Below are 23,531 nucleotides of genomic sequence, written 5' to 3' on the forward strand. Positions count from 1 at the left end.
TTCCCACTGTTATCATTAATGACAACTTCCTTTCACCGAGGACCAAATACCCTGGAAGTACAATGAGGTGAGGGGCCGTTTTTGTCTTGTTCATATCTATCTTCTCAGGGCCTAGCAAAGTCCTCAACTGCCCAAATACAATTTTCTAATTACATAAAAGAGAAAATGTAATGATATATATTTTAGAATAATTCACATTTCTCCCAATGATTTATATACTTATCGAAAAAAAAAAACATTCAAATACCCAACAAACAACTTGGGTTCCTGGTCTATTACTGTGGTTACTGATAGCTCAAAAATAGGTCACACAGATTTGTGAAGACCCAATGATGCTGTTTTAATCCTTAATTTCTCTGAAAAAAGACCTTATCTTCATCTACTGAAAATGTTTGTGTTCGCTTTCTAAATCACACTGTGAAACCAAAGCCTTCTTATGGACCGCTGAGCTAGAGTGCAGGAACGGCAATCCATCTTTATGATTCAACGATGGCGCCATAAGTAATCTTACACTTGCAGTTATTGATGGCCAAATGTGCAGATCAATTTGGCAGAGAACTGCTTTGAGGTCCTTCCTGGCCTTCAATGCAAACAGAGTTTCACACCCTTTTCCAAAAGCCAATTCCAGAGGCAAAGACAGAGTTCTGGCTCCAAGTCAAGTCTTTCTTTTCCTCTAAATATTAAATGTACAAAATGAAACCTCAGGATATCAGAGTTAGGGCTGTCTAATCTAAGCCTTCACTTCAGAGTTAAGATATCCTTATTCCAGAGCTAGGGTGATGCTCAAAGTGTTCAGAAATCTTTCTGCAGGTGCCAGGTGATGATTTAGAAAAATGGGGAAATGTGACTTATATATATATTTAAAATTATGTTCTGGTAAACTTGGTTACAGCATGAGAATATGTCCTTGTTTTTCTATATAATTGAGGAATAGCTTGAACTGTCTCCATTAGGAGGTCAGCACAGGCATGGGGGGGGGGGTGGTGGGAGGGAGGGTGGTTCAGCTGTAGTCTTTGCAGGAAAGATCTTGAATCTGAAGTAACTAGAGCTGCATTGGGAAGGAGCTGATCATCAGTGGCCTCCAACCAAAGTTATCTCCACACTCCTGAGCACTTTGGACTCAAATCTAGAATTCTCTAAGGAGAGTTAAAAGAAGTTCTTGACTAAAGTTTGGGGGTAGGAAGGACGGTTGCATTAACCATAGTTGTTACTTTATAAACTGTCAAGTGTGAAAGAAATGTGCATTTGTTTATAATAAATGTTGAATATTTAGTTGACAGGCTTAGGAGTCCAAAGGTGGCCATTAGGGTAGGGTAGGGACACTGAGTCCTGGCAGAGTGGGTGTCACTGTCCCACTCTGGGACTTGGGGCCGTGGGGGCATGAGTGCAATGGTGGTAAATGACCCAGCCAGAGAGGACACTCCAGTGTTCCTCCTGGCCTGGAAGAAAGAGTGTCATGATGGCTAGAAGGGAGTGACTCGCAAACATAAAATCTAAAATTGGTAAAGGGAAGAAAAACCACTCATTTTAATAAAGCTCAAGAGACCAGAATGTTAGTTTGCAGGAGCTCCCCAGGTGACGCGCTCATTAGTCAGATTTGGTACCGCTGCAGCAGACGTTTGGTACAGGAGGAACTGACGTTTGGGTCCTGACTATTCCTGAGCAGCCCTGCAGCTTTTTTGCTGAGGGAGGAGCCTGAGTCAGGAGTGACGAAAGGCCAAAAGGCCGGTGCCTGAGTGAGTCACCCAGGTAGAGAGCCAGCCACGTGGCACCCGCAGCCTGCGTCACATCAGTGCCAGCACCTCCTGGTTACCGCTTTCCCGCAACTCGGACTCTGAGGAGCTGACACAGTTCTTTCCTGCAGTTTATTTGGGAAAAACCGTATGTCATTGCAGTCCTCATGAATTATTGGATTAGAGAAAGTATTAAATACCCAGCCAGTAAGATATGTCCTGAGACATAAAAAGAGCCCTGATTCTTGTAACCCTCATTAATTTTTCTCTTATCTGCTCCTACTGGAGTCAGATTCTATACCACACAGTTAGCATTTGATTATATGCTCTCTTATAGTGTCTAGTTGTTGATCAATATGTGTTTGCCTTGCTTTCTCAAATACTTATTAGTTCACTAATGGAGACCGGGTCTTAATTTCTTTAACTATACCTAGGCGCGCGCACACACACACACACACACACAACTGAGAACCCCATTGAATCCCTAGTTCTGTGTGTATATGTAAAACTGTACATAATGCTAACATGTAATGATTAATAAAATACATATTTAAAAATATAAATCAAACTTGGGCTCCATCCTGTTTCCATGGATGGAGCCTGAGACCCTGCATTTTACACAATCACTCTAAATGATCTTATGGAAGTGGCCCAATATCACACTTTGAGAAACACTGCTCTAGGCTTTGGGCCTAGTACAGTCTCTGGGAATGTAAAGATTACCTGGAGAGCTGTTAACAATGCCAATTCCAAAGTTGTAAACACAGAGGTTCTAATGTTGTGTTTCTGGGATGGGGCCCAGACGCCGGTGATCTAGGGGTCAAATTTGAGGAAGACCATCCTAGTAGGTGCCCACAAGCATGTATTGGTAAGTTGTTCCACTTGAAGATAACCACAACCTGAATTTGACTATGGAAAATGTCTTCCTTACCTACTTTTTGTAGAGGCAGCTCTGGAGTTAGACGGACTTGAATTCTAGCTGTGCCATTTTCACAGATATTAGGTAAGGAGCTCATTCTTTGGGTAAAATGGTATAATAATGATTACCTCACATGGTCATTGTGAGAATTAAAGATGAGCTGTGTGAAGCTCCTGGCATATAGACTGTTATTAACAAGGAGTAGTTATTGTAAATATTAATAGCTATAATATAGTATGCATTTCTTCTTGTTGCTGGAAAATACAGATATAAAATTCCCCACAAATGTAGTATCTGTACACAACAATACAATTTTCCAAGGACAGCTAGCAGAAGTATACGATAGAAAGGAAAAGTGAAAGGCATCACATTCCGTTTTGGCCAGAACAAAGATGGATCCTCCAGGCTGGTATGGTGGGATTGGCATGATCTTTAAGAAACTAAAGACATGTACAGGACTTATGGGAGCCATAGGATACTCCAACAATTTCTCTCTGGGGGCTGACGAAGAATAGACATGCCTAGGCAGTTACATAACCAGGCAAAGAACCCTTACTATGTGTGGTTATCTAGGAAGGAAATGGCTGCAGAACCTTCTATCGTGGCACGACAGTGACTGGGAGGAGCCCTTTTGTGTGGACACAAGTTTCCCCGAGAAGGAGGTTAACAGATGAGAGCACACCCAGCACCACCGACTTTGACTTACACACAGAGTGACTCCACAGGTAGCAGCTCTCAGTGACCACACTCTGCTGGTATCACAGCAGAAGTGGGTTTTATTTAGCTTGTTAAATTTTTCTGTTCAGTTACACAAGCATTTATGGGGCCCAGTTCTGGACTGTGCTGGGCTCTCTGTGGAGGAGGATGGATCAGACAGGCCCCTACCCTGGGAGGGTTCAATGCTTACACACACCTTTTCCTTTCTTGCTATGCCACCCGCCTCCCCAAAATATGCACACATCCTCCACTCTTAGATTACAGTGAACCTTCCACTAAACGAATCCCTCTGTCCTGTGATGTCATTAGCAGAGGCATGACTTTCATCATGGGTCCCTGCTCATCTAATGTTGTTTGATTGAATTTCAGACTCAAAACCTTTCACAGAAGTAAAATACTCATGATGCTTAAGTACAAACACATTGAATAGGCTTTCATTGCCGTAAATTTAACCTCTTTAGAGAAGACTCAAAGCCAAATTGTGAGGCCAAAGCGTGAAATTTTCCCCAGGTCCTGGTTTAGGGCCTCTTTTTATAAATGTTCTGGAAGGAGTATGGAACTCCTGGAAGAGGCAGTGGATTCTGTAAGCAAATAGCTGTTCTTAGATACCACTTTCCCTATCTATGAGCTGGAGATGACATTGGCCTTCCTACATGGCTGAGTTAGTGTGCTAGTCAGAAAGGGCATCCCGTATGAAAGTGCTCTGTGAATGGCAGAGCACAATGCAAATTAGGGACATGAATGTTTATCCTCCCTCACCCCGAATCCCACTCTCTCTTTTCTTCTTACAGGGAGGGAGGGTCTTATGCTCATTCATCGTATGAAGATATGAACATACTCCTGAGAGTTCCTCCTCTTCGAGAATTGGCAAAGGGCACAGGCAATCCCTCTGCCCCAGGGCTCCCTCTCTCTGCCCTTCACTCTCAAGTTGCAGCAACAGGGAATTCCCAGAGGAACTGCATGTGCCATAAAAAGCAGTTATGAAAAAATAATAAGAACTAGTCAGCTAAAATTAAACCATTAAAAGAAATAAGTAAACATGGCGGTGGCTTTTGGAGAGTCAATGAGCTTTCTCCGTACTGAAGCTTTCTCTGTCTTGAGGAATCCTTCCCATTTAAGAAATCCCAGGCGCCACCAAGCAAGGAGTGGGGTGAACATGGAAAGAGGGGTGCTCACTGGATGCCTGGTTATGACCCCCAGGTGGCTGCCTCTGTAACTGGCTCTGTGAACAAATTTCAATGAGCCCTATATGTTTTTTATAATCCTTTCCCTCTCATGATTTAGACTGTTAGGCCAGTAGGGCATGATGACCAGAACCCTGCAACATTTAACTAAGTACTTGACCTTTCTGAGTTATTTCCCAGAAGTGGCAGAATTTCTGCAAGACAAGGGAGCCAGATTCTGAAGGCCTCTGGGCAGACTTCCTGATACCAAAGACTCAGCATCCCCACAACCTGTCCCAACACATAGGGGCCCCTGTTAGTTACACCACAACCTGCCCCAATGCACGTGGCCCCTCCTCAAAAAGCCCATGGCCTCTTTCAGTGGGAGATGGATTTGAGGCAGCTTCTCCCATTCTCCTGAAAAGACATCATTCACAGTCAGTGGCAGATTGAACTCCTTGTTCTGCTGCTTTTCCCCCTTCTCACTACTGCACTTGACTAATCTTAAAACAAAAAAGAATGAAAAAAAAGAGAAAAAAAAATTCCTTTCTTCCTTGGCAGTCCTGTTGTCTCAATAATTGGATCTTTGTGTGGCAAACAGCCTCCTTGTGGTTTCCATAACACCCTTATACCTGTAAAGCAGGTCTATACCACCTTCTATACCCCCTCTGTGGACCCCTTTTGAGAATTCTAATACAAGTCAGCATCCTCAACCTATGGATGATTAGAGGTTGAACAGACTGGTGTTATTTTCCCCTCGTACCTAAACATGCTGGAGAAGTTATCTGCATTTCTCAGGAAACAGAAAAAGCAGAAATGGGGAGTGAAGGAAAGTTTCCCAAAATCCTGATCCAGTTATTTATTCCTAGATTTCCACTTTCAACCCCGAAGTTATCTTTTGGCTCACAAAGGTGACCTTGGGCAGGGTGCCCTTTGCTTAGTGTCCTTCCTTATCCCAGTTCTAATAACATATCTCTGTGGTCCTCTGATCAGTGCCTGTCAGCTTGCTAGACCGAAAGCTCCACAAGGTCAGAGGCCAACACAGATGTCACTGTATTCTCAGTGCCTGGCACGATGTCCAACAGGGAGTAAACTCAAAAAATATGTGTGAAGTAAGTGTAACATCAAGCTTGGGCTTGTTAACGTCGTTTCTTCTACTTTTGCAATTGTACAGAGAACACATATGTGAGGCTTGCCTATTTAAAGCAGAACTATCGTATTTCTGTCACTGGGCTACATACGTGGGAAGCTCGCAGTTCCATAAGCTTCCCAGGGAACATGGCTGCTCGTCTAGAGACTACATTTCCCAACCTCCTCTGCGGCTAAACATGGGCAAATGACCAAGTTTGAGCTACTGGGATGCAAGTGGATGTGAAGCATGAAACTTCTCAATCTCATTTTTAAAGAAACCTGGTTGTCCTCTACTTCATGTCTTTCCTTCCCTAAGGCTGGGAAACAGAGGTAACTGAAGCAGCTATCTGAGATCCACACCCACAGACAGAACCATGGACAGAGTATGATAGGGCTTGCTGCCAGGATCCCTGAATGACACCGTGGAGCAAAGCTACTGACCCACCATGGACTGCCAGCTGCCTTGGAATTGTGATGCAAAAAAACGTGTTTCCTCCTTAGGTAAGCCCCTGCATCTTCAGGTCTCCTGCCGAAGTGGCTTAGCTTGTACTCTAAATACAGAATTTTATCCATTCAGTACTCTTGGGATATGCAGGAAAAATATAGAAAATCGTGTATTATTGCAAATTAGGAAAGAACTAATTTTACAGATAGAATCAACAACTATCATATCTTGTGCAGTAAACACAATGAACAACATTATAAATCAGTGCTGAGATATTAAATGATGAGAAGGAGAAAAATACAAAAAGACTAATTGGAATGAACTTCATAGGAAGCCACTCTGTCTATTCTTAGTTTATTGTTCTGTTCAATGATAAATGGAACCCTGTAGCATCTGAACTTTATTTGAACTCTTTCTTCTCTCATAACGATCACCCTTATATTTTCTATGAATTATTGTTCCCAGAAGAATTTTACATATCAGTACATCATTGTGCCTAAAATAATAAAGAAAAAAACAAAATAGAAAAATATCTATCTTGAAAATTCAGGAAAAGCATAAATGAATCACTAGTGCCGTATTAATATCATGCTGTCAAGTTAATAGGAACCAAAGATATGTGATTAAAATCATGAAGACGGAAGCCTGAAAGAAAAATTGTATCTTATCCAGTCAACGTAAGTATTTGGAAATACAGTAGCAACATCAGGACCATAGGGTTGCAGTAAAATTACTTTGGAGAAATTATGAAATTTCTATGTGGAATTTCAGAGTCTGATTAAAACTCATGGGAAAGAGGAAAATTGGTATTATACTGTCTCCTCACAATCCCTGGCATAAAAGCCTAAGAGTAGCACAACCAGGACTGGCCCACAGAGCACTGTGCAGTAACTGCGGCCTGTTACAACCCATACCTAACGGGAAGCTGGAGTTCGAGTAGGAGGAGTTAAAAGTTCAGGGGAGGTGAAGGCACTTTGCTGAGGTCTAGAAAAGGGTGGAAGAGGAGAAGAGGGGCTTTAGGTATGAAATAAGGAGAGATTTAATCACTGTGTTTCTAAGAGGTCTTTCGTTTATATCTTGAAAACTCAATGACAGAGTTTAAAACAAAAGTTGAATTCAGCGGAACCAAAAGATTTAAAAAAAAAATATATAAAATACCAGTTTTGTCACTGCTGTTATTTTTGCTTTTTAAAGGAAAGCAAGAAGGGTGGGAAGAAGAAAAAGTGGGGTAGGGCACGGAGGGGAAAGAATGCTGCTGCGTGACAGGAGTGTGACGTGAGGCTGTGAGTGACACCAGGGCCCCAGTGGGAGCAAAGGTCGCCTACAGCGCCAGTGGCATCCGGTGCCTTTAGCTTCAAGGAGTTCCCCCTCTGGGCGCTGCAGTGTTTGATGCAAAGTTCAGAGTGGAGAGTGCTTTAGGAAACCAGATGATATTTGCAGTGTCTTTTTCTTTCTTTCCTTTTTTTAGTGTCTTTTTCTTGATAACAAAAAAAAAAAAAAAAATTCATCCAAATATGCCCCTTAAATTCTATTTTTCTCCTCACAGACAAGGTCGCCTTTACTTAGGACAAAACATTTTCTAAACACAATGTTCTGTGATTCTGCAGCTTGTCCCTGCATCAGTGTCTTCTGAGGACACACCTGCCCCTGAAGTGCAGTTTGGTGGTGCACCAGGCACGCCTAGGAAGGAACCCTCATTACCAAGTGGCGCACGGACTTCCTTGGTCTGCTAGGAGTCCCTGGCTGATGGGGAGGGAATCTGAAGGGGTGAATGATGTTTTAGGCATCATTAGTGCCAGCCTAGCACTGGCAAAAGCACAGAAGCATGAAGGAGCAGACAGCATTCAGCCACCAGCACTAATAGCGCCATCTTTCTAGTTGCTTATTGATGCCTAAAATTTCTTACACTCTGCAACTGGAATTAATAGGCTTCAAATGCAGATACCCCTTGAAACTGCCTGGTCAGCTAACTTCTTACACTAACTTGTAATTATTCAGTGGGGCAACTAGTACAACACCAACATCAGTTATCTCCTGTTCTACAGGGAGGAAAAGATACCCCAGCACTGCTGGGAAAGCTACCAAGAGGGGAGGGTACGGACACTGACAGACTTGGCTCATGGTACTTGAGAGGATTGGTTGGCCCTCAAATTAAGCAAATTGACCAAGTAAATTACAGGCATGCAGTTATTATTTCAACTTTCTTCAAGACCAATGTGTTTCAAAATTTAATCTTGGATTCCTAATATAATGAACAGATTTGGGTATATTCTTACTATGCTATCTTACTTGCCAGATTCTTGGGAATTTTTTTTTTTCTTATTTTGTCCTAAAATTTTGCAAAGTAAAATTTTGCCAGTTTCCCTTTTAGAGCTTCACATTTTTTAAATTTTTAGTATGTAATTTAATTGAAACTCATATGGTCCGCAGAAATGATACAAAAGCATTCTTAGATGTAAAATTACACAGAAGCATTCTTAGATAACAGACAAATTTATCTTTTCCAAATTAATCTGTTTTCTACTTGACAAGTGAACTTTTAGGTTTATTTACCATCCACCCATCCATCCTGCCGTTCTCTATGTTCTTAGCACCTCACTGTGTTGTCCTTAGAATTAAGCTGAGAAATCAAATGCCGTGATAGCTGACCTCATAAACTTATAATTTCTACTTTTTTGTTCGTAATAATAAATGAATTTTGGAGAAATCTAATTCATGCCAAAGAATTCTTTTTGTACAACTTGAAGGGTGAGTACAGATACTAGCTGTATGGCAACCGTACATTCTATATACAGGGACTTGAATAGATTAGCAAAATACTACAGCTCTACCTACTTGGGCCAGCACATATTATTATAATATCCAAATAAGAAATGCAAATTGGGATAAACTTCCAAGGGCAAGTACAGCTATTTTTAGATGAAGAATGACAGCTTCATTCATTCTTCGCCCTCTTTCTTGAACATTTATTGAATATCCACCATCTGTTGGCTATTGTGAGTCCCTGGGGAAGCAGAAACAAAACACTCGCCTCCTTCATGAGGACAGACAATACAGTGTGGCGAGGGGTGTGAGAGAGGCTTGCCCAGATGCTCTGAAAGCATAGGTGGGGGACACATCCTTCAGACTAACAGGTCCAGAGCAGTTCCCACCCTAGGTGGGTAACTCTCAAGCTAGCGGGAGGTGAGTGGGAGTCAGGGAGGCAAAGCCGGGGGCAGGTGGACAGCGGTGATTTGGGCAGAAAAAAGAGCACGTTGCAAAGGCATGAGGCATGAAGAACAAATACATTATTTTGAGAGCTGGAAATAGTTCAGAATAGCCTGCAGTGTATTTGCGCATCTTGGCGCAGCAAGGGCAGACAGACAGTCAAGGGCACAGTAATAGGGGGCACCGTGTGTCCAGTTAAGGGGGTTCAACCTTACCCTGAGAGTTAGAGGGAACAGTAAAGGATTTTTTAGCAAGGCTTGAATTTCAGCATGACTGCTCACTCATGTCAGCTACTACTACTACTAGAATAACTAAAACCTTACTATAAAGACAAATTGAAAACAAGAACAGGCAATTGCAGAATAACAAATTGCTAATAAATGTGAAAACATGCTTAACTTCATTTAGAAAATATCAAGGTTTTATTCTCCAATTACTGAATCAGAAAATATATTATTTAAACGTGAATATTCAATTATACATGTGAGTGAGACATCAAGTCTCACGCATTACAAAGGCAATGATTTGTTATCTCTTTTCTGGAAAGCAACTGAGCAAAAAATATATCAAAAAACTCAAATATGCTCATATTCTTTAACCCAGTAGTTCCACTGCTAGCAATTGATCCCAGGGAAATAGTGAGAAGGAGGAGTTAAAGATTTAAGCACAAGTTATTCACTTACTGTTAATTAAAATGATTTAAACAAAAATGGACACAACCCAAATGCTCAACAATAGAGGAGTGGTTAAATTATGGCTCATGCATTTCATTTTCTAAACTAGGAGATAGTCATTAAAATCATATTTTAAAATAAATTCTAGTGATATGGAATAATGCCCTATGTGTTGTGTGAGGAAATCAAGCAACAAAGCGATATATGGCGCATAATCCCAATGGTGATTAGAAAAAATATGCATGTATTTCTTTTAAAACGGGAGGGACATGCATCACTAGGTTTACCATAATTATATCTGAATTTTAAGGTAATGGAAACTTTTATTTTCCTTGGCATTTTCCAAGGCTTAAGAAAATAGCAGGAGCATGTATCACTTTCATATTTTAAAGTTGTTTTTTTAAAAGGGCAATAGTAATTTATCTGTGATGTGCAGGCTGAACCGGAGGGGAGAGAGTGAAGACAGAAAGGCCGCATTTAGGGACTGCTGCAGTGATCAAAAGAGAAAACGTGTGGACCTGGGCCAAGTTGGTAGCAGAAGGATGGAAAAGAAAAGACTTCAAAGCAGGGAAAATCCATGGAAAAGGGGCACAGGAGGAAGGAGGAGCCGGGTGGCCCCCAGACTCTCTGTGAATCTGGGGGAGCAGCTGATGTGCAGCAATGAACACAGGAGATATTCCACCCCAGACACGGTGTGTTCGTTGTGCCTTTGGAACGTCCAAGTGGAGATGTCCAGCCCACAGTTCCCGCACAGATAGGGGCTTTAGGAGACAGAGCTTGGCCTCAGGCAGACAGGGAAGCCATCGGCTTCCTGGAACATGTGGAACCTGAAGTCAGAATTGGGTAAGAGAGACTGAGAGATGAGCTGATGGCTAAGGACAGAACCAGGAAGGCTGGCGTTGGAGAGAGGGATGAAGGAAGGGAAGATTAGGATGGAGAAGAGGAGTAGCTGGAGAAGAGGAGAACACCAGAAAAGGAGAGCCCCACAGAAGCCCAGGGAGAAATTCGTTTCATGAAGTAGAGAGGGCTCGCCTGTGTCAAAGGCTGAGGAGGGGGGCAGATTGAGACTGAGAAGCGGAGTGTCCATCAGAGTTGGCAGGAAGCTAAGGCAGTTTTGCAGGCCAGGGGTGAAGGAAGGACTGCAGCTGACAGAGGGGAGACAAGCACGCAGAGGAAACACAGTCTACTATTTAGAGACCCTTAGTAGTTAAGAGAAGGCAAAAAGATGGGAAGTTGCTGGAGGGACTACGGCATCAAAAGAGCATCGGTTGCTAGGATGAGAGAAACCTGAGCAAGTTTGCTAATTGAGAGGAAGGAGCCAGGGGAGAGGAGGTTTGAAGATTCAGGGATAAGAGGGGGAGAGCTGATCAACCTGGGGAGGCAGCAGGAGGGAGGATCCAGACACAGGTGTTCTCTCAGGCCAAAGGATAAAAACTTTTTTCAGTGAAACAGGAGGGAAGGAAGTAGGGAAGTAGGATAAGAAAAAGAAATGGGACAATTTTTTTAAAACAACAATACTCATTGACTACCAGGGTACCTTTTGTGCAATGGTAAAGAGTGTTGGAGAGCCAGCCTGTGTGGGTTTGCAGTCCAGTATCTCCGTGTGCATATGTGTGTGTGTGTGTGTGTGTGTGTGTGTGAGATCTTTGCTCTGCCATGTTGATTTCCCTACAGGGAAAGCTGGTCAGATCATGTGAATTGTCTAGTTTTTTTGGTGGTTAGATTTCTCACTGCATGTTAGGAAAATGGCCTTCTGGTTTCCACAATCAGTCTCTTCTGCGTGTGCTTAGCATGCGTGTGGTAAGTGGAGATTGAGCCACTTTTGGAATATGGATAATACCAGGTTTCTAAGTCAAAAAAGTGGAGGGTCATTCACTGGACTGTAAAGATTTCACCAATGCAATGTCCCCTAGGACACATCTTGTCGCTTACCCTGGTGACATATTTTGGCATCACACATTCCCTTCTGACTTAAAAATAATTATGTTAGGTAGAGGGTTTAATTAATCCTTAGTATGTCCCATCTGACTTTGAAGATACCTAATAAACAAATAAACAAATAAACACTTATGTTTCTCTTTCTTTCCTAAAGGTTGCATTTATTTAGTTTGTAATTCTTTGTATGTCATTTAATTTCATATTTTATTACACATGTTTAAAATTTAAAATAATTTATCTTCCCTATAAATAATTGAAAATTCCATCATAATGAAGGGAGGAATGGCAGCATGGGATAAAGTTATAGAATACCCAGAGGCCATCTGACCCATCATTTAGCTTCTTATTTGGATACAAATATTTCCTAAACAAGTGTCTATGATGTTCCAGAAATCTCCAGGAAAAGATAAATGGCATAAAAGAGTTATCAATCACCTATGACAAGATTCATTCCCACACTGAGCCGCCTTCTTATCCAATAAGTTTTAAAAAAAGGTTCTCTTGTAGATTTCTCCCGCTGTCAGTCTCTGCTTTGGATGGAGTAGCCACACAGGCAGGAAGTCACACAGTGGTTTAGAGCCAGGCTTCGAAAAGGTCAGACCCTGTCTCTTTCCATTATACCCAGGGGCATCCACAAAACACACTCTAAAATTCCTTCTTCACTTTCTTTCCTTACAGTGCAAACGAAATCCCTTCAGGAGAACTTCCTGATCAAGGCTCCATACTACTTGTAGGGTCTCTTTATTATATTTCAAGGGCCTGATCTTGAACTTGCACAGCTCTGCAGAACTGGCAGCCCTTCACTGCAGCAGGCACCCCAGTGGGGCATCCAATTTTTGCAAGAAAGGATTTTAGTGCAAAAGGTTCTGCAGACGCTGATTAGCTCAGCATGGGCTCTGCCAGGCCAGTGAGATGAGAAGATGCAGGCTCTTGTCACTTCAGAGGGAGGGAGGAAGTGAGGCTACTCTCAGAAAGGGAGCAATCAGAGTACAGCTTCCTAGCCCTGGTATGGTGAGAGGGTCCTATGTCACCAATGCCTCTCCTGTACCTCCCAGAGGGTGCAGAAGTGCTGACCAACCTGAAGTCTGAGTTGTTAGTGAAATGACAACCACTGCACAGTCCAGACAGGTAGAATCAACCGCTGTCTCCCCAAAACAGAAATGTTAAGAAGTCCTAGGATTTCCCACAGGCAGAGGGGCAGAACATAGGCTACATGTGGCCTTCTAGGTCCATAAGTGCAGCCTTTTGACTGAATCCAACTTCTACAGAACAAATCCTTTTATTAAAAGGGTGAAGCAGAGAAAGATGAAGCTTTTTTTTTTTTTTTAAATCTCCTTTGGTGCTTAAAAAGAACAATCTTGATATCAGAAGGCCACAGGTTCCCCACCCCTGGATGGATCTAATCATTCTGGTGGAAATAAAGAGTAACAGTCTCTCATTCTTTGAGTTACTAAGGAAACTCCATTCTTTTCATTTATTCTATTTACTAAGACAGAAAAATATGTAACACATTTTCAGAATGTTTCCAGCTAAAAGTAATTAACATAAAAGAATAAATTCTAGTTTGCTGTGAATATCACTAGGATGTAATTCTTTAATTAAGCCCCCCAACATTTTATAGAGAGAATGGGAAGAAAAAGAACAGTCTGAGGTGAGAACTTCCCCCCAAATGAGGTACAAAGTGAGTGAAAATGGAACTGGAACACCTTGAAACAAATTTCACCTGCTTAATATTCTGCCGAACATCAAACTGGCTTGAAAGCTTTAGTTAAGTCCTGAAGATCCAACATACACCAGAGGGGAGTCATTAATTTATGTAAATTGCATTACAAAGTCTATTCTATTGCTCAGTGACAGCATGCCTAATATTAATGTCGTGGTTTCTAAAATGCAATTATCTTCTCAGCAGCTTAGAAGGAAATAAAAATACCAAAAATAATTAAATAATTTATAAGAAATACACGTCCTTCAATACTGTGGGGTATTTTACATGCCTTCCCAACACAGCCAATATTTGCTCCCAGTTGTAAATACGATTAATTTGATATGAGGTCATAGATGTTACTCAGTGTAGCATCATGTCTATGTTCAAATTAAAAATAATGCTGTAGGGCTGGGTGTACTGGTGATGGCAACATCGAGCAAACCAGGTGCTGCACTCTCAGAGGTCTGGCTTAGGCTTGTCGAATTTAAACTGCATTCTCTGCTAATGGCCTAATTTTTACAATGCAGTATTACCAGCACTTATGCTAAACCAGTAATTTTTCTGATTTTGGTAAACCTTAATATTATCATGGGCCAAAAGATTCTCCCTCACTTTGGTAAATAGCATAAAACTAATTACAGTTAGAGATTCTTGGTTTAAAAAAATTACCCGACTTAAAAGAGTAGAAGCTAAAATATTATCTGACCATGAAGTTCTGAAGGGTAGATTCTCAGGGTCATACCATCAATGCATATGGCTCCAGAGGGCACCAGTACTGGTGGTCCCTCCAATACAAACATTTTTAGAACTTGAAGTTATTTATTTATTTTTTTTGAGATGGGGTCTTGCTATGTTGCCCAGACTGGACTTGAACTCCTGGGCTAAAGCAATACTACTGCCTCAGCCTCCCAAGTAGCTGGGACTACAGGTGCATGCCACCACACCCAGTTTGGGACTTGTAGCTTATGACACAGAAGTTGGTACGAGGTTGCTCTCAGCAGAGATGACTGATTCATGGCAGTGGCAGCAGCAATAACAATAATAACAATATTAATGTTACTGTTTGGTTATCTCCTTTGTATCAAATATATAATTTGCATTATCTCACTCAAAATCACAATAACCCTGCAGGGTAGGCCCCAGCCCAATTTAATAGATGAGAAAAGCGAGTCTCAGAAAGATGGTAGGAGACTTGCTATAGGTTCAGGACTGGAACCAGAGTCCTCCTGGCTGGACTCCATAGAATGTCTCAAAACACTAGAGCAAAGTTACCTGAACAAAACATAGACAGATGTCATCAATTCATCAGTCTTCTCAAGGATCTCTGCATTAAGCTTACAATTTAAAGTTGAGAAGCATTTAAACCACTCATCTACATGCGAGCAACATCAAGGTACCTGTGACAATCTTACCACATTCAGGAGGCCAGTGTGCCTTTGAACTGAAGAGTACCATAGATCACATACAATGATCCCTAGTGTTGACTTAACTTATTTTTATTTTAATGTTATTTAAATATGCATGAATGTAGAACTAGCTATAACCACCTTATTCTTAAAGCTCTTATAAATTATAAAACAAATGTTCAAATTAGATACAAACTGCAAAACCGGTGCAGTTCAAATCAGCAGCAGTCCACAGTGCTAATTGGATACCGGCCTCTTTACATAGGATTGTTTGCGTGTGGCTCACTACTACCATCCTGTCCTGAAAATATAGGTTTTCCTCTTTTTCTTGCATGAAAACTTGAGTTACTAAGAAGCCTGTATTCCCTTCCCCTCCCCCCCATTTATGGATTAAATCCTATCCTGTTCTTTTCTCCTAAAATAACAGTAATATTGCCACTTATTGCCTTGAAACCTGGGTCAAGTTATTTGACTTCTCTCTGCCTCATTTTTGTCATCTGTAAAATGGCAATAAATGTATAGGATCTGCCTTCATTGGGTTGCTGTGAGGATTAAGTAAGTGAGTCAATAAATGTAAAAGTTTTTACAATAATGAGCACAATAAATGCTCAGTAACTGTTATTTATTACTATAATTATAAATATAATTATTAAAAAATATAAACATAGGAACTGAAAGACAGCTTCAGTACTAAATTGGTTATAAGGTGATTGTACCAATGATTTAGAATCTAATTATATTAAATTTTTATCATATACATGAAAATAAACTAATTAATTAAAGGTATATATTGCATGTATATTGTAAACACTAGGGCAACTGATAAAAAATTTTAAAATAGATATTAGAAGAAACCAATAGTTAAGGTAAAATGAAATAAACAAAATGCTCAATTAATACAAAAGTGAGCAAAAAACTAGAAGAAAAATGGAATAAAAACAAACGAAACAAAAAATAATGAAAAATGTAGTAGACTTTAATCCAACCACACCAGTAATTACATTAAATATAAGTGATCTAAACAACTGAATTAAAAGGCAAAGATTGTCAAATTGGTTAAAAAAGCAACACTCAACTATATTCCCTTGACAAGAAATTCATCTTAAATACAAAGCCATTATAGGTGTAAAGTCAAAGAATGGGAAAAGATATAACATGCAAACACTAATCAGAAAAAGCTGGATTGACTATATTAAAGTTTTATTATATAATACATAAAAATTTAAAATATACAATAACCATAATTATCTCTAAATTTCTTTATCATCTCCCTATTAAATAACTCACAGATTCCTGAGACATAAGACTAGGAAATAAAACTGAATTAGTCTTTTTTTGTATTTTGCCTCATATACTATAGAGCTGCTTAACCAAATTTATTAACACCTTTTAATTTTATTCTTTGAAAGCATATGCTATGGCAGTTATTTCCTTAGATGGAGTTCAGCAAAAATAGAATAATAAGTGAGCAAGAATATTCAACTGAAAGCTGTATATGAATCCTAACTAGCTAAAAATAGGTTTGAATTCTTGCCACTGATTAGGTACATATTTCACTATTAAATAACCACATTCAGAAGATTTCATTTAGCTAGAAGAAGAAACTAAAATGGAAACCTATTTCCAGAATTCATCAGCAAGTGCTAGGCCTTAATTAAAAAAACAAAACAAAAAACAAAACAAAACAAAGATAGGCTATTTTAACTAAGATTTTAGTAACTCAAGATAGCAAGACTCTATTGTTATTCAAAAAAATCATATGTGCCCCCCCCAAGCCCCCAAAACCAACAACAAAAAAATTGGCGTGGGAAAGCTGAAACATCTTGTCCCACAATAAAAATCTGGGCCATATTTCTTTCTTGTAGGAGGAAATGAGAATTCCAGCACTAGTGTTAACATAGAGTAGGTGTAGATGAAGGAAAATATTTATCAACATGCAGTTAACACCATTGGGTTTTAAAGACAGAGATGCGGAAGATGTTTCAACAAGAATAGATGAAACATGCTCCACTAACAAAAAAATGACAGACTCAATAATTGAGCATGGCTCTTATTCAGTCTGGGCCTCAGTGTCTGCATCTGTAGAATGGAGACTAAGCTGTCTCAGGATGGCTGTTAGGACTGCAAAGGTATACTGGGATGGCCCTCCAGATAGCTGTGCCTGGGCTCAGGGACCCTGAGACTTTGGCCAGAGGTGAATGATCCAGGAGTAAACATCCCCTAAGCTAGGATAACCAGATTCTCCCTAGTATTTAACATTTCGTAACCAACTTAACACATTCATCCATTTAACAGATAACTATTGAGTGCCTACCCAAGGCACTGTTCTAGCCTCTGTTGAACAAGACTGATAAAGCTGGTATCCTCCTGGAGCTCACATTCTGTTGGTGGATATAGACAACAGACAAACAAATAAGAATATATTGGATCCCATGCAACAGTGAAAATGTAAGAATAGCGAAGTGATGAGGAGTAGTTGAGTCAGGAACAGCTACTTCAGTTGGGTGGTGAGAACGACTTCTCTGCAGAGGTCGTGAGAGGGGGCCGGCCACAGAGCACATCTAGGGAAGATCGTGCCAGGCAGGAACAGAAAAGAGACCAATGTGCCCTGAAGCATAGACCAATAAGAGGGTGAGCTTGTGGAGATTTTGGATAAATAGATTGAATCACGTAGGGCCTTGTAGGCCATGGTCAGTGTTTGGAATTTATCGTAAGTGCAACAGGGAGGCAGTGGAGAATCTGTGTATAGAGTAACATGACCCACTTTGTGTTTTCGAAAGATCACTTTGGCTGCTGGGACTGGATTATAGAGGGACAAGTGTGGAAGTGAGGGGAGCTTTTAGGAAACCCCTGCAGCGTCTAGAAGGGTGGTGAGGGGACCAAGTCGGAGGAGGGCTGGCGAGAAGAGGAGTTCGGATGTGAAACCAATAGGCCTTGCTGATGTGGACGGCGTGGGAAAGAGGGCAGCCGAGGACGACTGCTGTGTTTGTGGCCTCAGAGCCTGGGTGGCCGATAGTACGATTTCCCGAACTGGAGAGGATGGTGGGACGAGTAGATTTATTGGGGGAAAACACCAAAGTTCTGTTTTGAACAGGTTAAGTATGAATGCTGTATTAGACTTCAAGTGACGTGTTGGGTCCCAGTACCGGGAGACAGTAGAGCTAAGTCACACTAACAGTGATGCCCAGGTCACCAGGGTGGCCCTGATTTCTGCCCTTCTGCAGTTTTGTTGTTTGGATTTTGCTGTGATTGCATTAGCTACTCCTGCATCCTTTCAGAAAATTACCCTTTTTGCATAAGCTAGCTTTTTGGTCTCTATTTTTTTTGCCACTCAAAAGGACCTAAACAAATTCTTGGTGTTTAATGATATCATTTTTAGGATTGTTTCCTGCTTTACTACTTTAGGAAACTAAGAAGTGATTTTGTCACTAAACATGGTATCACCTGAAATAGGGCATTGATGGCGGGCACAGGAGAACCTGGCCACACTAAGGATAACGCTGTACTTACTGAGCACTGGCTATGAGGGAGGTGTGGTGCTAAGGGCTGTTACACATGTTATGTCATTTGGTCCTTACAACAACCTCTGAAGTGGTGGTGACTACTCCATTTTACAGATGAGAAAACTGAGGCTCAAGGGGCTTACATGAGCTGTCTAAGGTCACAAGGACATCAGGTGTTAGAGCTGAGTTTCAAACCCACATCAGGCTGACCCCCAAGTGTGTCAGCTAACACTGCACCACAATGGGAGCAGGTTTTCCTTGCCACGACGGGAGATGATTCACATGGCAGTGGTGGTTACAGAGACTACAGCAACCTCCTTTCTGGGTTCACTGCACTGCCGGCCATCACACAATCCGCCGGGCTCTAAATAGAATGTATAGGCTAAATAGAATGTTCTAGGCTCTATCCCCTCTTTAGCCCAAGGTCTTGTGTTCTTCAGTGTCATGCAGCAGGGCAGAACCAACACAAGGCATGTATCTCCACGTGGGCCCTGAGTAGGGAGGCAGTGGCTGGGATCGTGTGATTTGGGAGGACAGCAGACATCCTCAGCAGTTAGCCATTTTACAGATTGGGAAACTGAGGTTTAAAAAAAGTTGCTTTTCAGGATTACAGGACTAATTAGTAAAGAATTAACATTTTAAGGCCGGGTTTCTTAAGTCTATGTCTAAATTCAATGATTTCCAATCTCATTATGGTGCTACCTCCCCTTGGCAATGAGGTCTTGGAGACTTTCCTAGTGAGATGTGTCATCAACTTTACGTTTTTAACCTTGTCCCTTCTAAATTTATTTTTATTAAGGTATAATATATGGTACATACATAAAATGCACAAGCTTAAGTGTACAGCTTGATGAATTTTTATAGTATTAATATAACCACCATTAGTGTAATCACCACCAAGCTCCCAATACAAAATATTTCCAGCAACTTAGAAGGCTCCCTTTTGCCCTTTCCAGTCAATAGCCACCTCCCCCAACCCCCAGGGTAGCCACTATCCTGACTTCTGTTGCCACAGATTAGTTTTGCCTGTTCCTAAACTTTGTATAAATGAAATAATAATTATGTATTTTTGAAATGTCTTCTTTTGCTCTACATTATATTTGTGAATCATCCACGTTGCATATAGTAGCTTGCTCTTTTATATTACTGTGTAGCATTCCATTGTGTGAATATACCTAAACTTATTAAGCTGTTCTCCTGGTATGGACATTTGGGTATTTTCCACTTTGGGGCCATTATGAATAAGTTTGCTATAAACATTTTTGTGAGTATCTTCTGGTGGACATATATACCCATTTATCTTGAGAATTAGAATTACTGGATCATAGGGTAGACATATATTTAGTTCTAGAAGACACTACGAGCAGTTTTCCAAAGTCTTTGTAATAATTTGCCCTCCCACTGGCAATGTGTATGAGTTCTGGTTGTTACACATTCTTGCCAACCCTTGGCATTGACTGTCTTTTTGCTTTTAGCCACTCTGTTGGCTGTATAAAGGTGTCTCATTATGGTTTTAATTTCCATGATGACTAATTGACTAATGGTTCTTGCCATTTGGATATCTTTTTTGAAATGTCTGTTCAAGCATTTTGCTCATTTTTAATTAGATTGTTTGTCTTTCTCTTACTGATTTTTATGATTTCTTTATACATTCTGGAAACAATTCCTTTGTCAGCTAAATGTATTGTGAATATCTTCTCCCAGTCTGTGGTTTTCCTTTTTATTCTCTGAGTGGTGCCTTTTGATAATTAAGAGTTCTTAATTTTTAATAAAGTCCAATGTATCCATCTTTCTATTATACTTAGTGTTTTGTGTCTTGTTTAAGAAATCTTTGCCTGCTTCAAATATTACCTCTTTAAACTCAGGGATCTTAGAAGTCATTTAGAAGTTGTGTGTTTATTTGAAAGGTTTAGAAAATGCTGACAATTAAGAACAAGAGTACTTTTTTCAAGGATAGGAGAGTAAAGATGTTGAGAGGTCGGAAGGAAAGCAGCACAGTGGTGCTGAGGCAGGTGGAAACTTATAGGTTGCCCTGGTAGTTTTAGGGAGTAAGGCAGGGGGGAGAGGAGGCACTAATCAAGGATCTATTATTGGGGTTGGTAGGGGGAATTTCTTGAGAGAAAATAACAGTAGCAACCATAAAACAAGTCTGACCTATATCAATCCCATGCTTTGGATAAAGACAGCATTCAATACTTCACTGAGCAATTGCTACAATTTATGGACCAAGTTTAGAATGGGGGCCCCAGCAGGGCACTGCACAAATGATAGGTGTGCAAACTCCCTATGCCTTTCTTGGAATATGGTGGACTACACATAAGTAGTTAAATGGTCAGAAGTATCCAGCAATTATTGGATACTTCCAGTGTATCACTTTACAGTTTCTTGGCCCTGCCTGTCTTGTAGTCCAGCCACTGCTGCAGTAACCAGTTCTGTGCAGGTCTTGATGCTGCATGCAGTTTGCAACCTGAGAGCCTCACTTCACCTCAGTGCCTGCCTCTTTCCACCCCAGGCTTCTCTGCTGACACAGAGGCAGGCACCCCAAGAACCTGTTTGGTAGTCATACCTGCACAGCCCATGGAGTTCACAATCTGTGGGGAGAAACTTTGACTCATGGTGGTTGGGAGCCAATGCATTTCTTTGCCTAGACAGAAGGTTCTACACTATACTTCAGGCAGCTCCTCGGGCTATCTATGGAATCCAGCAACCATCGCCCTCCCAGGGGCCTGCTCCGTCATCCATCTTTGACTGGGTCCCTTCCGCCCCTGCTTCACTCTGCTTGGCCCCCACTCCTGCTTCTTGGCTCCCCGTCACTATTAAAGAACTTGCGCTTGAGCTTTCTTCTCAGACTCTGCTTTCTGGGAAACCCAGGCTAAGGTGGCACTGAATAAGACTTCTGTTTGATTGATTTTTATTTCAGCAGGTTTCAAATGTGGGTCAATTTTACACTTGTACAACTTCAAAGGAAGACTCATACCTGGTCTACAGAAGGTGTCATTGTGAATTAAATTCAACCAATCAGCTACACAAGTTAGCTACATGGGGAATTTATTCAAGAATTACTGTGATTTTCTGTTAGCTACAGAACTGAAAACACTTCTCCTTAGACAGCTCTTGGAGGGGAACCAAGACCGGCATCAAAATTTATGTTGGTTCATGAGCTCATCAAGACATTGAACTTACTTAGACAAATTCAGTATGTGAGAAATATACTAAGAAGCTGCCTGTCCTGGAAATGTGGACATGTCACTGGCTTGCATAATCAGGGCATAGTCTTCTTCTCAACTGGAGGCCTTTTTGGTCCTGATCACCACTTTGTGTGCCTGGCCCCACTCCTGGTGAGCCGAGGTGCTTAGTACGTGTTGCCAAGGTGGACCACAGGGAGCCTTTATAGGCACCGCTGGAGGCAGTGATGAAAGGTACTGTGTGCCCAGCCAGTGTGCTGCAGAGCAGAGCTGTTGTGTGCAAAATGCCACTGATGAAAGGGAACGTGGTGAGAAGCATGCTGCAGGTCAACAACAGTGTGGCATCGGAGGGGCTGTGTGGCCCCAAGATTGGCTTGTGTCTATGCCAAAGAGCCAAACGATGAGAGCTGTCAACAGAGGGCTGCACTGAAACCACGTTCTTGCTGGCCTGCTGGGTACATTTCTCCTCCAGAAGCCCCAGCTCCACCATGGCAGCGTGCATTCCTGAGTGGACAAGGCCCACCGACACTTCTAGACCAATGCTGTCATGTCACAGTGCCAAGTTCCTCAGGAATTATACCTTATACCTCCCCTGAATACTGCACACGCTCCAGAGTCATCGTCCCCCTAGTGCTCCAGGCATTTTAAAGGCTAGGAGGCAGCGTGGAAAAGGGCATGGGGAGAGCTGCAGAGAAACGAGGAGGAGGATGGCGACGGCGACATTTACATAGCATTTTGAAAGTCAGCTCTCTCCAGCACATGGCTTACCGGTATCCCGTTTTATTTCGGCTGCTCTCACATTTATCACACTCTGGTTGACATGACAGTCTTCTCGCCAGAGTGTGAGCTCTATTTTGGAATTCTCAGGCCTCAGCACAGTGCCTCACTCGCTAAAGGAACCCAGTCAAGACTTCTGGAAGGCTTCTTAAGTCTTTGCTAAAATGCTGCCTTCTCAGTGGGCCTACGCTGGCCACCCTATTGAAAATGACAACTTCTGCCCCTACTCATAAGCCCCCTCATCCTGCTTCTGCTTTTTCTAGCACATACTACTCCAAGCATACTATCTATTTATTTGTTATTTTGCTTATCATCTCTCTCCTCCCACTAGAATGTTCTGTGGCAAGTATTTTTGACTGTTTTGTTTGCTGATGTCTCCCTTTATCTAGAACAGCACCTGGCATATAATGAGCACTCAGTCAATACTTATTGAATAAAGAACTTGCATCCCCAAATGACAATTTCTATTTCTAAAACCCACTCAGAGCTAGCTTGTGTCTACCCTTGTGGTTCCAAATCCCCTTTCATAGTATTGTTCATTCGTTGATGAACTATTTATTGAGCACTATACCAGGTACTGTGCTCAGTGCTGGGGAAACAAACACAAAGAAGGCAGGGTCCCTGCCTGCAAAGAGCTTAGGGCCAGTGGGGGAGACATTTATAATCATGAGCTACTGGTTAGGTTATTAAGTATGAAATGTCTGATTCCCTTAAGTACTAAGTTTGACAGGTGATATCTCTGACACTTCCTGTTTTATTTTTATTGTGAAAGTACATCCTCAGTCTTTCAAATGCATGGTTTGGCTTGTGATTATCTTTCAAAAATTTTTTAGAGAAATTTTTTTAAAGCTACGGATAAGTTAAAAATTCGTGTTATTTTTGAATATGAGTTCCACCGTGGAATCAATGCAGCACAGACAGCTCGATATATCAACGAAGTATTTGGGAAGGATGTGGCTAATGAACACACCAGACGTTGATGGTTTGAGAAGTTCTGTTCTGGTGATTTTAATCTTGAATATGAGCCA

General features: G+C 41.3%; 1 protein-coding gene across 2 annotated transcripts in view; it reads right to left on the reverse strand.

Annotated features, from left to right (window-relative positions):
* The window catches only part of RCAN2 (regulator of calcineurin 2), a 250,579-nt gene that overhangs the window by 50,236 nt on the left and 176,812 nt on the right, over positions 1-23,531 (reverse strand). The window lies entirely within an intron of this gene.

Source organism: Eulemur rufifrons, chromosome 15 (assembly GCF_041146395.1).
Source record: "Eulemur rufifrons isolate Redbay chromosome 15, OSU_ERuf_1, whole genome shotgun sequence".
NCBI classification, from domain to species: Eukaryota; Metazoa; Chordata; class Mammalia; order Primates; family Lemuridae; genus Eulemur; species Eulemur rufifrons.